The sequence below is a fragment of the Silene latifolia genome, chromosome 9 (assembly GCF_048544455.1).
Source record: "Silene latifolia isolate original U9 population chromosome 9, ASM4854445v1, whole genome shotgun sequence".
Lineage (NCBI taxonomy): Eukaryota > Viridiplantae > Streptophyta > Magnoliopsida > Caryophyllales > Caryophyllaceae > Silene > Silene latifolia.
In genome coordinates this window covers 1,290,709-1,305,552 of record NC_133534.1, presented here as the reverse complement: position 1 = coordinate 1,305,552, position 14,844 = coordinate 1,290,709, and the positions used below count along the sequence as shown (strand labels likewise).

The following is a 14,844-nucleotide window of genomic DNA, read 5'->3' as shown; positions in this document are numbered from 1 at the left end:
GAAGAAAAATAACATAATTTATATATGACCTTTAATATTTTTACTTATAAATAAAAATAAACTATTTTTTCTCAAATTTAATTTTTTTAGGTTTATTTTCAATATTTTAAAATAAAATACATACAATTTTAACTAAAACTAATAAGTGATAATTTATTATGCTGATCAACGTTTTATAAATTATTTTGTGACTAATTCAAATATCATATTAATTAAAATAAAATTTATTCGAATAATGCAACAATCAACATTAAGTTCTCAAATTATATCATTTCACAATACGTTAGGTTCCAAATCAATCAATATTTGTTCAAAATGATGTGAATAAAATTTTATGTAATTTTTAATTTTTTTTTATGTATAGCGTGTGATATTTATTCGGGGATGTAGCAAATTACCCTCATAACTTATGTACTATGTACTAGGGGCTTAAGTCTTTGGCTTTCAGACCGAGGCTGAGGAAGCACTCACTGAACATGATGTTCGTGTAGGCGCCGTGTCAATCGGCACCTCTTGACCAAGTGGTTGGATATGTCCAAATTGACTACAAGTGGGTCATTTGAGGTGCGATGATTCCTTCGTAGTCCTTCCTTCCGATAGTCATATCGGGGATGTTGGAAGCGGGGATCATTTGTGTTGGGCACAAAGTTGATGGCCCGATATAGCTCGTTCAGGTGCCGTTTGTGCCCATGAGCGGACCCTCCGTTCTCGTTGCCCCGATGACAACATGGATCACTCCTATCCGTTCGAAGACGGATTTCTTATCCGAACCGGCGTCGGTCTTTTGGCCTTTGGCAACGTACTTGCCGAGGCTCCCCTTCCGGATCAGCTCTTCAATGGCATTCTTCGATCGGAGTTGTCGATAAGGTGACCGGTGTGGCCGTGGTACTCACGATCTTGGCTCGTGTCACCTCTCCTTCGGCTTGGGGGGGCCTTTCCCACTTCGGCCCTCGTTTTTGCTCACGGCGAAGACCTCGGCGGCTGATACGACGAGAGGGGTTTTATCATTATACCGCCTCTGGTGGTACGTTCCCGAACTCCACCCGGCGCCCGTCGAGTCCTGTTTCCTGGCAGATTTATCAGGCCGTGACCTATTATCGTCACGGCGTCTTTCATCGGATCGTGACCCATTGTTGTCACGACGTCTTTCATCCGGGTTGTCCTCCGCGCTCTCTTTTTCGAGTGCCCGGCCTCGCCGGGGCCTACCCAGTCTTGTGATAGTCCTCTACCTTGATGGCCTGGTCGGCCATCTTCCTAGCGGCGTCCAAGCCCAGGCCTCCGCACTTGATGAGCTCATTCTTTAAGTCTCCCCTTGGGAGGCCTTTCATCAGCGCGAAGGCCGCCAGTTCGGGATTAATTTCTCGAATCTGCTGGACCTTTCCGTCGAACCTTTTCACATAGCTTCGTAGAGACTCGCCCCCTCCTGCTTGATAGTTAGGAGGTCCGACGTCTCCACGGCCCTCCTCTTATTGCAAGAGTACTGGGCTAGAAAGGCGTCCCTTAGGTCGGCGTAATAGTATACCGAGCCGTCGGGAAGCCCCTTGTACCAATTTTGAGCCATCCCATGCAAAGTTGTTGGGAAAACTCGGCACCAGACCTCATCGGGCTGCTCCCATACCGACATGTAAGACTCGAAAGCCTCGGCGTGGTCGGTTGGATCACTATCTCCTTTGTATGATATGGGTGGCAATTTGAGCTTAGTTGGCACCTGGACTTCTAGGACGTAGGCGTTGAGGGGCTGTCTGACCGTGTGTCGAACGATACGCGGCGATCGGCTCCTCGCATTCCTAGTCCGGCTCCTCCCCTCGTAGCGGGAAGGACTCCTTCTTCGACTCGGGCTTCTTCTCCGACTCTGCTGAGTCGGACTCCTCTGGCTCCTTTGGGGTAAGCCTCGTTCGTGCAGCGGGGACGCTATCCTCCCATGAGCGCGGGAAGGACTAAGGTCTACCGCGCCCACTTTGGGCTCCCCCAACGTCTTGACTGGGTCAGTTTCTCCTAGTGCTCCGTTCAAATTTCTCGGAGTCACATTTCGGGCCCTGGTTTCCTGGACGGTTTTCGCCGCTCTTGTCGGCGTGACAGTGTGAGCAGGCGTATTACCAATTAGGTCCAGGAGCATTTTCAGTTTTGCTACGTCAACCACATGTCCCATGATGGTGACCTGGTTGGTGGCGTGGGTGTCTGGTATTATCGGCATCCCAAATTCCGGTTGGATTACTCCGCCGGTGGAGGGCTGCACGACTCCAGAATTGTTGAAAGTATCATCTTGGTAGAGTGCGGTTTCGTCGGTCACGAATACCTCTTGCTGTTTCGACATCTTCTTAGCTTTTTGGGTAGGTTTTTTGTGTTTTTTTTTTTTTGGGAATGAATGTGACTAGCTTCTAGTAGCGTTTTTCCCACAGACGGCGCCGTCTGTTCCGGGTGTAATTCCAGAGCAGTTACTTGGTACCACCCGTGTTTGTAGAATGACGTCCTCGCTTGAATCCTCCTTTCGGTCTCCTGAAACGATGAATAGACTGAGGGCTCGGCTTTGGACCGAGCGAACTCACTCCGACGCTGAAGTCAGTAAACTTAAAGGACAAGTTGTTGTTACTTGGCTAAATGTATATTGTAGAGAGATAAGGAAGATTATACCAGATGAATAGTGATTCTTAGGTTTTTTTGTGGATCCTTTCCTCAATGAAGGTTGAGGAGTATTTATAGACTTTCACCTTTTGTCACGTAGTGGCCAAGTGGCTAGCAGGTGAAAAGACCGTTCTACCCTCGGCCGATGGACCTATGGCGAGGCCGAGGGGTCTTGGATATGAGTACGCGGATATGTGCCCCGGTGGAGGGTTGCCATGCCGAGACCAGTGACAGTGCCGATGGGCCGCATCGGCCATTTGTCTAAGTTGTTGACTTGCTGTGGATATCTTTGACCTTGTTAAATATGTTGACTTGGTCAGCGGTGCAGAATATGCCCCATCACTTATATTTTCTATTTTGCATTCCCTTTGAAAAAAAATTATGTACTTTCATATAGAGGTGATCGCTTAACAAAAGTATACTGGTAAAGTTTAAGAAATCCGAGTTCGAACGATTAACTACTTATGTTTAGCACCGTGGCAATTAAATTATGTTTAAGATTAGATAATGATGTTTTTTTTCTTGTGTGTGTGCAGATTGTACACGACGGGTTTATAACGAAATTTGTCACAAGATTATGGAGTATAACTATCAGTCATCTGTCTGAGCTTAATTGCTTCTAAAGTCATCAGTCTATCAATTTTCCGCTTGACCCGTAGTAGAGTGCATACTTATCATCACTAACAGACTGCAATCTGAAACAAACAATGAGTAGGTCTCATGAGGGAGGGTCTCTTGATAAATTTATTAAAAGATTATTTCAATTTTAAGAAAAAGTTGTACTAAAGATAATAAAATAGGTACAAATCAAGATCAAAGATAAAATGGGTACATTTATTATGTAAATAGTTACAAAATTATTATGTAGCGACCAATAACAAATGGGTCACAAAATACAAATGAAAGGGTACGGAAGAGTCGTCTCTCAATAACTTATTGAATGACCGTCTCTCCCAAATTTTAGTGTATTTCATGTATTAAAGATCATTCATATAAGATGTTGTACATTCAAATCAATACATTTTTATAACTAAAATTTGAAAGTTATTTATATATACCATTTGTACATGTCCGTGCAACTTTGCACGGGTTCTAAACTAGTATATCATATTTACCATCCCCCCTACTACTAAGAGAATAAAAATTCTCTTAATTTTCCCTCCAAAAAGCATCTACCTAAATTAGGAAATATGTATCATAAAATTATCTTTTCAATAAATATGTTTTAATAATTATAACTCTAATCTTTTTATTAAATTCATAATTATTATTTTTTTCATTAAAAATAAATAAAGTTAGTATTAAATTATAAATTAAAAGTTGTTAAATTTTTCAATAATGCAATAATTATTATTTTAGAGAATCACTTGACATCCCTTTTTCACTAAAAAAAAAAAAACAAATCTCAAACTTTTTCCGCCTACGTCGCTAACTACTACTTACAGTACTTAGTATATTTCTCTACTTAACTACTCCCCTAATTCATTTTAATGATATTCTGATTTTGTACACAATAAAAATATGCTGTATAATTAAAAATAGAAAAATACCAATAGTTTAATTGTTAATTTTTCTTACATTTCCATCTAGAAAAATCGTGCTATAGCACGGGAGCTACACTAGTTAAAAATAACATAATAAAAAAATTTAGAAGAATATCACACAAATTTATTACTCCAAAAGACTATATAAATTAGGAAATTGCATTATTAATAGAGAGTTAAAAAAAAAAAAACATACATGGTCTCCAACTCAAGGCTAGAGCAGCACGAATCGAATATCCAACCCAATTCCGAATTCTAATCCGACCCGAAAATCTAAAATCTGGGACCTACTTCTACTCAAAACGGCTGACTTTTCAAGTTTCAACACCAAACATAAACATACACTTTCTCTTCCTCATAGATCTCATCGAACCGCTTTACCCTTTTCCCTTACTGCCAAATCCCAGGTTTGTGCCAGATTTCTCTTCTCCTTTTTTCTCTTTTTATTCAGTTTGTTAATCATCATTATCATTTCAATCAGTGTGAAATTAAGTTTAAGTATTTGGGTTTTGTTTAAGATTGAGAATTATGATTGCCCATGTTTTTTGTTTTGTTGATTGTGTTTGATTTTCAATGGAATATGAAGTACATAAATTCTTGTTTATGACGGTCTTAAGTTAAGACGATACTCACAACCGATCTAAATAATTTTAAAATGTATATACATCAATATCTTATCACGCCTTTTGATCTAGAATAGAATCAGATGTTATTTGAAGTATTACTATTTATTGCATTAGTTGTAATTTTGCTGTAGATTTGTTTTGGTATAGGAATTATCTGTTTGCTATGTAACTATGGTGGGTTATGATTCGAGCGACTATCTTGTACTTATCATTTGTGACCCGGGTTTGCTATGAAAGTATGAAACTTATGTTGGTTGTGATTCAAAGCGACTATCTTATACACCCTCCATCCCGTTCATTTGTTTACCTTTGATTAAAAGACTCCTCACAAAGAATACAAAAGGTAAACAAATGATTGGATTAAAGGATGTACTTATCATTTGTGACCCGTTTGCTGTAGTGATATGAAACGTGTGTTAGTTGTGATTCATTTGTTTACCTTTGATAAAAATACTCCTCACAAGGAATACAAAAGGTAAACAAATGATTGGATCAAAGGATGTACTTATCATTCGTGACCCATTTGTTGTAGTGATATGAAATGTGTGTTGGTTGTGATTCAAAGCGACTATCTTGTACTTATCCTTCGTAACTCTTTTGCTATGAAAGTATGGAACCCGTGTTTCAAAGCGACTATTTTGTACTTATAATTTGTGACCCGTTTGTTGTGAAAGTATGTAACTTGTGTCGGTTATGATTCAAAGAGACTATCTTGTACTTATAATTTGCGACTCTTTTGCTATGAAAGTATGAAACTTGTGTTGGTTGTGATTCAAAGTTGTGTTACTAGACATGACAGACACGTGTCACCGTGACGGACACGGTTGTTTGGGGTGAATTTTCTTGTTTTGTGGTCTAAATTGAAGTGTCGAAGTGTTGTATCGTGTCGGACACCGACACGTGTCTGACACGTGACACGGCAGTTAAGTGTAGTGTCGGTTTTGAGTAACATAGATTCAAAGTAACTATCTTGTACTTTTTATGTCTTGTATGGTTGTTTGTCTTAGCCGATTTCTGTCGTTTGTGAAGTCGAGGCAGTGCCATTTTCAGATTGTTATATATGTTAGTCAGCGATTTCACACAAGCTTGCAACTATATTAAAATCTGTTTTGTCTTTTTGGCTTGTTCGATTGGTAAGCTTATATCTAAGCATGTGACTTGATGTTGTGTTTGTTTATTGAGGCCTGATCCTTTTTTTGGTGTGCTATAACGCATACATGTTCGGTTTACACTGCTCTAAATTCTTCTGATAGTGCTAAAAAATGGGTCATAGGAACCTTTAGGACCTTGCTTCGAACTTTGTTCAACAATGGCAGCACCTCAAGAACCCTTAATAATAAGGGATAAACAAGAGATGAGAAAATGGTCAAGATCAATGAAAATCAAGGGCAAAACAATAGGTTTAGTACCAACAATGGGGTTTCTTCACAAGGGTCATATTTCTTTAATAAACGAAGCACATAAACATGCCGAATTAATTGTAGTATCAATCTATGTAAACCCAGGTCAGTTTACAACATCTGAGGATATTTCAACATACCCATCTGATTTTAATGGTGATTTGAAGAAATTAAAGTGTGTTAATGGTGGTGTTGATGTTGTTTTCAATCCTTATAATTTGTATGATTATGGAAATGGTGGAAAAAGAGAGAAAGTTGAAGGGAATGTTGTGGTGTCATGTGTGGAGGAAAGTGGAGGTGGACATGAAACTTGGGTTAGAGTTGAGAATTTGGAGAAAGGTTTGTGTGGGAAAAGTAGGCCTTTGTTTTTTAGAGGTGTTGCTTTTGTTGTTAGTAAGTTGTTTAACATTGTGGAACCCGATGTTCTTTGTTTTTGGTAAGAAGGATTATCAACAATGGAGGATCATTTCTAGGATGGTACGTATAATGAGACTCTTTCTTTGTTTGTCCGTCTTGATCATTTGTTTGCCTATTATATTGGTGTAAGAGCCTTAAAAGGTATTTAATCATAGGTAACCAAATGATTGAGATAGAGGGAGTATTAATTATGGCTTTCTTTTTGTTTTGCCACTTTTTTCATCAAAGTTGTTCAATACAGGTCACGGACCTGGACTTTTCTGTTAAAGTAATTGGGTCTGAGATAATGCGTGAAGATGATGGATTAGCAATGAGTTCTCGCAATGTCTATCTTTCCAAAGAGGATAGGCAAAAGGTTAACACTTAACCTTTATGTTTTTCAATATCCTTTCCTAATTCATCTCGGATTTGTCATATCTTCGCTTTTTGCATCGCAGGCTTTGTCTATTAGTAGATCTCTCTCCAAAGCAAAACACGCCGTGGAAGAAGGGATAATCAATTGCAAACGATTTGGAGTCGCTTATCCAGGCATTAGAGGAAGTGGTGGAAATGTCGATTATGCGGAGGTATTCTATTTTTTTCTAATATGCAATTCAAGGGGTTATATTAATTTGATCTGCTTTTTTTTTTTTTTTTTTTTTTTGTAATGTGAATAATTTCGGAAGCAGATTGTGGACCAACATACCCTAGAAGTAGTTGAAGAGGTCAAGAACCCGGTTGTGTTTTGTGTTGCGGCTTGGTTTGGAAAGGCGAGATTGCTTGACAACATAGAAATCAATGTGTAGAACTAGGTGATTTTTCCTGGAATTGTATCAAAATTGCCAAGAATTAAACTCATTTATCACAAGAGGTACTTTCTTTGCTCTATGCTTTTTTTCATGCCCAACTTTAAGGAATCGTAAGAAAGCGTAACAAATTTATACTTTGAATAGCTTCAGATTACAATGTCAATGTCGGGCGCTTTCTGCTTTGGTTTTCTTGCGATTGAAATGAGATGTCTTGTTTGTCTTTTGTAGTTTGTATGTTCACATCTTACCAAAACTATACACGCTTTTAAGCATGGGATCATTTAGATTTTGCCATAAATTATTATATGGAACTTTGTTTTGATTCATTTGTTAAGATGCTCATAACATAACTTGAGTTTGACAAAAATTTATGAGAAAAACAAAACAAGGAACAAGCGAGAAATTGAGAATCAGTATGTCTAAGAAGTAAGAAACATTATAAAAGAACTCAAATTTTGAATGATGATTATCTGGGCAAATAATTGGAAATAGTCTAATTAGGGGATTCTACCCATAGAGGTAACGTAGATTTGCTAAGACACGAGGGACCCTGATAAAATTCTTCGATTTTACGATCTAAGCTTAAATCTAGACAACCATGTCGCACCTTTTTATTTTATCGGAAGTGAGATAGTTGATTTCATAGTTATCAGTGTAGTAGATACAATTAGGCTTACAAATAGGAGGAGACGCCTCCACGGAGAAGGACGAGTTATGACCAAGGAAAAGTGCCCTATTTCCCAAACTCTTCTTTTCGTGGCCTCTCCAGTATCAACGTCTATCTCACACATTTGTGAAGCAACCAAGCTCTAATGTATAGGCGTCATAATCTTCTAGCTCCCGCAAAACCGGGCAGCAACACTCCGTTTGATTCTACCAAGTAAGACAAGTCCAGGGATGTGCACCGAAACTCTAAATCGCCACAAGCCTTGGCCTTCACGGAGGACTTGAATTCCCCATCGCTATAATTTTGCCATGTTGCTCCACGGCATAGAATTCTCCCTTGTAAAAAGTGATGTCAAAGAATATTGAATTATGTGTGTTGAGCAGGGTCCATTCTTTATCCCCGCTTTTCCAAAAAGCCAAATCGTGATTAGCCGGAAATATCATGGCCAGCACGTAGTCCGTATTAGTTGATGGGTTTTCCGACAACACAAATTTATCATACATAAACAGGTATGATTCGCTATGCAAAGGCCACGAATACGATCTCATCGTCACGATATGGTTCGGGAATGCAGGGGGTTGAATAACTAGCTTAGTAATCGGGTTCACTAAGGTAATGTTCAAGCCTATTTGGGTGACGTAAATAAGCTAACCACGTGAAGAGTAGTACCTCCAATCACCCAGCACGTCCACGTCTTTCTCCGGTGGGAACAATAAACTCAGGCTCATGTTGTCGGGGTTGTCCTCCGGCCCACCAGGTATGGTTGATGGCGTAGGCAGCTCAACTGGCAGAACCATACGGTTGTAGAGGATGTAAAACCGACGTCTTGATGTGCACGGAGGTTCTGCAAGTAATAGCCATGGAGTTTGGATTGATGACATTGATTTTTTTGCAATTTTCATGGCTTTTTTCCAATCACTACACATACATTAAAATCTTCATGAAATTCGATTGACTCGGCAATCTTCTTCCATATGTCTAATGGTAAATCACTCCAGTTAGCCATATGATATGATTGGTGTTGGATATTAGGATTTTGAAATATTACGTACGTAGATGATTGTGCAAGTATTTGATGAATTTTGGTAGGTGTTGTATGAAAAATTCTTAGGTATTTAGGTGTATAAAAAATTTCCTAAAAGATGGTGTATTTTTGTATAACTAGGAAATTTGGGACTTGGGTCTTATGAATAATAAGTTTCACAATATACCCTTTTATAATGAAAGATAAATCTCATTAATAATTTTCTCGAGTCACCATGATTATTCGACCCGTTTTCACAATCAATAAAAACCGACTAATGGAAATCCAAATTCCAATAGTTCCATCACTATAACCGCATGAAAAATAAGGTCCACTAGGATGTACAAGAATCTCATACACCCTAATCAATGAGATGCCTTTGTTTTTATTTATGGGTTTAAGATTATGTTCTCTTATTCATGGAGAATTTATTCAATTTCTAATATTCTCATTGGATAGGATGTACGATGACATGGTACATAGGTGTATAGCACCTAACTTTGCCAATTTATTAAGATTATGTTCTCTTTTTATGGAGAATTTATTCAATTCCAATACTCATTGGATAGGGTGTACGATGACATGGTATATCCGGTGGGTGCATAGCACCTAACAGGCCAATTTATTCAATACTAAAAAAAGTATACTTCCTCTGCTTTGTTTTATTGCGAATTTGTGACCGAAACTATACACGTGTTTTTAAGCATCGGATCATTTAGAGGCCGACTTCGTAAATCCCCACTAAACTAAAAGAATAAGAAACTCTCAAAGTTTTCCCGAGATTAATTGACATAGTGGTGGGCCATCTTTGAAATTATAATAATTACTACTCCCTCCCGGTCACTATATTGTTCCCATTTGATATTGAAAGAGGATAATCGTTGCCTTTCTATTGATTAGGTTAAGACTATATATACAAAAGTCTAAGCTATCAATTAGGAACTAATTGTCGACTAATTGCTACATACAAGGAATACAATAACTTAAATATAGCAACAAATAATTTAGTAAATAATTACATATTTACTATTATTCTATCATACCCCCATGATCGAAACGGGAGGAACACGAACGTTGAGATTGTCCTAAATCATCAAAAAGATCAATGTCATCAATCCAAATTCCATGGCTATTACTTGCAGAACCTCCGTGCACATCAAGACGTCGGTTTCTGACCTCTACAACCGTATGGTTACGCCGGTTAGCCGCCTACGCCATCAACCATACGGTGGGCGGAGGACAACCCCGACAACATGAGCCCGAGTTTATTGTTCCCCTTAGGAGAAAGACGTGGACGTCTTTGGGTGATTGGAGGTACTACTCTTCACGTGGTTAGCTTATTTACGTCACCCAAATAGGCTTGAACATTACCTTAGTGAACCCGATTACTAAGCTAGTTATTCAACCCCCTGCATTCCCGAACCATATCGTGACGATGAGATCGTATTCGTGGCCTTTGCATAGCGAATCATACCTGTTTATGTATGATAAATTTGTGTTGTCGGAAAACCCATCAATTAATACGGACTACGTCTTTGGCCATGATATTTTAGGTTAATCACGATTTGGCTTTTTTGGAAAAGCGGGGATAAAGAATGGACCCTTTCAACACACATAATTCAATATTCTTTGACATCACTTTTTACAAGGGAGAATTCTATGCCGTGGAGCAACATGGCAAAATTATAGCGATGGGGAATTCAAGTCCTCCCGTGAGGCCAAGGCTTGTGGCGATTTAGAGTTTCGGTGCACATCCCCGGACTTGTCTTACTTGGTAGAATCAAACGGAGTGTTCTTTCTTTGGTTTTGCGGGAGCTAGAAGATTATGACGCCTTTATACATTAGAGCTTGGTTGCTTCACGGTGTGTGAGATAGACGTTGATACGGAGGAGAGGCCACGAGAAAAGAAGAGTTTGGGAAATAGGGCACTTTTCCTTGGTCATAACTCGTCCTTCTCCGTGGAGGCGTCTCCTCCTATTTGTAAGCCTAATTGTATCTACTACACTGATAACTATGAAATCAACTATCTCACTTCCGATAAAATAAAAAGGTGCGACATGGTTGTCTAGATTTAAGCTTAGATCAGAAAATCGAAGAATTTTATCGGGGGTCCTCGTGTCTTAGCAAATCTACGTTACCTCATGGGTAGAATCCCCTAATTAGACTATTTCCAATTATTTGCCCAGATAATCATCATTCAAAATTTGAGTTCTTTTATAATGTTTCTTACTTCTTAGACATCTGATTCGAATTTTCGCTTGTTCCTTGTTTTGTTTTTCTCCAGTAATTTTTGTCAAACTGGTTATGTTATGAGCATCTTAACAAATGAATCAAAACAAAGTTCCATATAATAATTTATGGCAAAATCTAAATGATCCCATGCTTAAAAGCGTGTATAGTTTTGGTAAGATGTGAACATACAAACTACAAAAGACAAACAAAGACATCTCATTTCAATCGCAAGAAAACCAAAGCGAGAGAAAGCGATTTCCGACATTGACATTGTAATCAAGCTATTCAAAGTATAAATTTGTTACGCTTTCTTACGATTCCTTAAAGTTGGGCATGAAAAAAAGCATAGAATGAAAGGTGAAGTACCTCTTGTGATAAATGAGTTTAATTCTTGGCAATTTTGATACAATTCGGAAAAATCGGCCCTAGTTCTACACATTGATTTCTATGTTGTCAAGCAATCTCGCCTTTCCAAACCAAGCCGCAACACAAAACACAACAATAGGGTTCTTGACCTCTTCAACTACTTCTAGGGTATGTTGGTCCACAATCTGCTTCCGAAATTATTCACATTACAAAAAAAAAAAAAAAAAAAAAAAAAAAAGCAGATTCGAAATTAATATAACCCCTTGAATTGCATATTAGAAAAAAATAGAATACCTCTGCATAATCGACATTTCCACCGACTTCCTCTAATGCCCGGATAAGCGACTCCCCAATTGTTTGCAATTGATTATCCCTTCTTCCACGGCGTGTTTTGCTTTGGAGAGAGATCTACTAATAGACAAAGCCTGCGATGCAAAAAGCGAAGATATGACAAATCCGAGATGAATTAGGAAAGGATATTGAAAAACATAAAGGTTAAGTGTTAACCTTTTGCCTATCCTCTTTGGAAAGATAGACATTGCGAGAACTCATTGCTAATCCATCATCTTCACGCATTATCTCAGACCCAATTACTTTACGAGAAAAGTCAGGTCACGGACTGTATTGAACAACTTTGATGAAAAAAGTGGCAAAACAAAAAGAAAGCCATAATTAATACTCCCTCTATCTCAATCATTTGGTTACCTATGATTAAATACCTTTTAAGGCTCTTTACTTTGAATATAATAGGCAAACAAATGATCAAGACGGACAAAAAAGAAAGAGTCATTATACGTACCATCCTAGAAATGATCCTCCATTGTTGATAATCCTTCTTACCAAAAACAAAGAACATCGGGTTCCACAATGTTAAACGACTTACTAACAATGATAGCAACACCTCTAAAAAACAAAGGCCTACTTTTCCCACACAAACCTTTCTCCAAATTCTCAACTCTAACCCAAGTTTCATGTCCACCTCCACTTTCCTCCACACATGACACCACAACATTCCCTTCAACTTTCTCTCTTTTTCCACCATTTCCATAATCATACAAATTATAAGGATTGAAAACAACATCAACACCACCATTAACACACTTTAATTTCTTCAAATCACCATTAAAATCAGATGGGTATGTTGAAATATCCTCAGATGTTGTAAACTGACCTGGGTTTACATAGATTGATACTACAATTAATTCGGCATGTTTATGTGCTTCGTTTATTAAAGAAATATGACCCTTGTGAAGAAACCCCATTGTTGGTACTAAACCTATTGTTTTGCCCTTGATTTTCATTGATCTTGACCATTTTCTCATCTCTTGTTTATCCCTTATTATTAAGGGTTCTTGAGGTGCTGCCATTGTTGAACAAAGTTCTAAGCTTTATGGTGATTTGGGTATCTGGGTTTTGATTTTTTTTTTCAATTTAAGGAAATAATTGAAGGAAAAGATTTGATCTTTGAAGAAATGGGTGGAGGATTGGGATGGAGTAGGTGAATGCAAAAATAAGGAATATGAGAAAAAGGAGCGACATACTTTAATGTTCTTTTGAATTGGATTCATTTTCTAATTTTGAGAAGATATGGTGGGTTGGTGGCAGCTGAATGCAGAGACTGATATTGTGGTGCCATTTTGCTAATTTGGGATAGTCAATTAGGTTGAGGTTTTATCAGCCAATTACCACAACACAAAATCTTATTGAAGACGGGCGATATCCGTCACAAGCTTATTGAAGACGGGCGATATCCGTCACAAGCTTGTGACGGATACCGTTTTCTCTAACAAAATGTCCATTGAGAGGTGACTGGGAAGCACATGGGGGTGCCCCACCTTATCCCCTCTCCTTTTTTGTGAGAGGTCACAAGCTGTCGTTAATGTTTTTAGTGTAAAAGACGATACTGCCCTCCACATCTCACTCTTTCCTCTCTAATTCAAAATCCTCCAAAATTCACCCAACTTCCACCGCCACCACCACCTAGCCGACTACCACGCCGCCACCAACATTGAATTAATTGTTTGTTTTAGGTTTTATCCAATTTAGTTGAATTAGTTTTTAAATTAGGTTTAGTTTTTTTTTTGTTAATTAGTTTGTATATTTTTTATTTCATTATTGTTTGTAATTGTGGTGTTGTAGGCGAAATAGGGTGAATTTTGTGTCGATTTTGTGGTTGTGTCGAATTAAGTCGAATTGGGGAAGCGGAAAAACACCATGGACGAAAGTTGAAATTCAACTTTCATCCATGGTGCAAACGTTGGGAATTGGGATTCAATGTTGATGCCATGGTCGAAAGTTGAACAACTTTCCTCCATGGTTGAACATAGGGTTTTATGGTTGGTTCATGGTCGAAAGTTGAAATTCAACATTCACTCCATTGCAAACGCTAAAACGCAAGGTTTGCACCATGGACAAATGTTGAAATTCAACATTTCGTTCGTGGTTCGGTCAATTTTTTTTTTAAAACCGTGTTTATTGCCTTTATTTGCCGATTTCTTAAATTTTTTAAGTTTTCTAGTCGATGTGGGTTAATTCTAACATTTTTTTTTTTTTTACGTCACCGGTAATTCGGGTTCCGTCATGCTAATTTATGTTGTTTTTTTTTAAATTTAATTGGTTTTTACTAGAATTTGAGAGAGATGTTTTGAAAGAGAAAGTAGTGTTAATGTGCAAAGGGCATTATCGTCTTTTGGATGGAAAACGTCGTTGATAGTTACTAAAACACCGTCGATGAAAATCGACCCTCAATGTGTGCCTTAAACCCTTTTTTGGACATTTCGATTAAGTTGACTTTATTGATTGAACTTCATTCGATTCGGTGGAGCTTTTCTCTTCACAAATAGTAACTCTTTACTTCAGTTCAGTTCAGATCCATTCAGTTTAGCTCATTTCAGTTAGGAGGGTTTAAGTTCAAAAGAACAAAGCCTTAGAAAACCCCTTAATTTTAAGGATAAAACTAGATAGTATCCCGCGCTTACGCGCTATTTGTTTTAAAATTTAGTTATTATAATTGAAGAAAAATAACATAATTTATATATGACCTTTAATATTTTTACTTATAAATAAAAATAAACTATTTTTTCTCAAATTTAATTTTTTTAGGTTTATTTTCAATATTTTAAAATAAAATACATACAATTTTAACTAAAACTAATAAG

General features: G+C 37.8%; 2 pseudogenes; one reads left to right on the top strand and one right to left on the bottom strand.

The window, feature by feature from the left end:
• The first annotated feature begins 4,490 nt into the window (after window positions 1-4,490).
• Window positions 4,491-7,619, top strand: LOC141598618 (pantoate--beta-alanine ligase-like; annotated as a pseudogene).
• Window positions 7,620-12,379: 4,760 nt separating this feature from the next.
• On the bottom strand, window positions 12,380-13,154 carry LOC141599819 (pantoate--beta-alanine ligase-like; annotated as a pseudogene).
• Window positions 13,155-14,844: the final 1,690 nt, after the last annotated feature.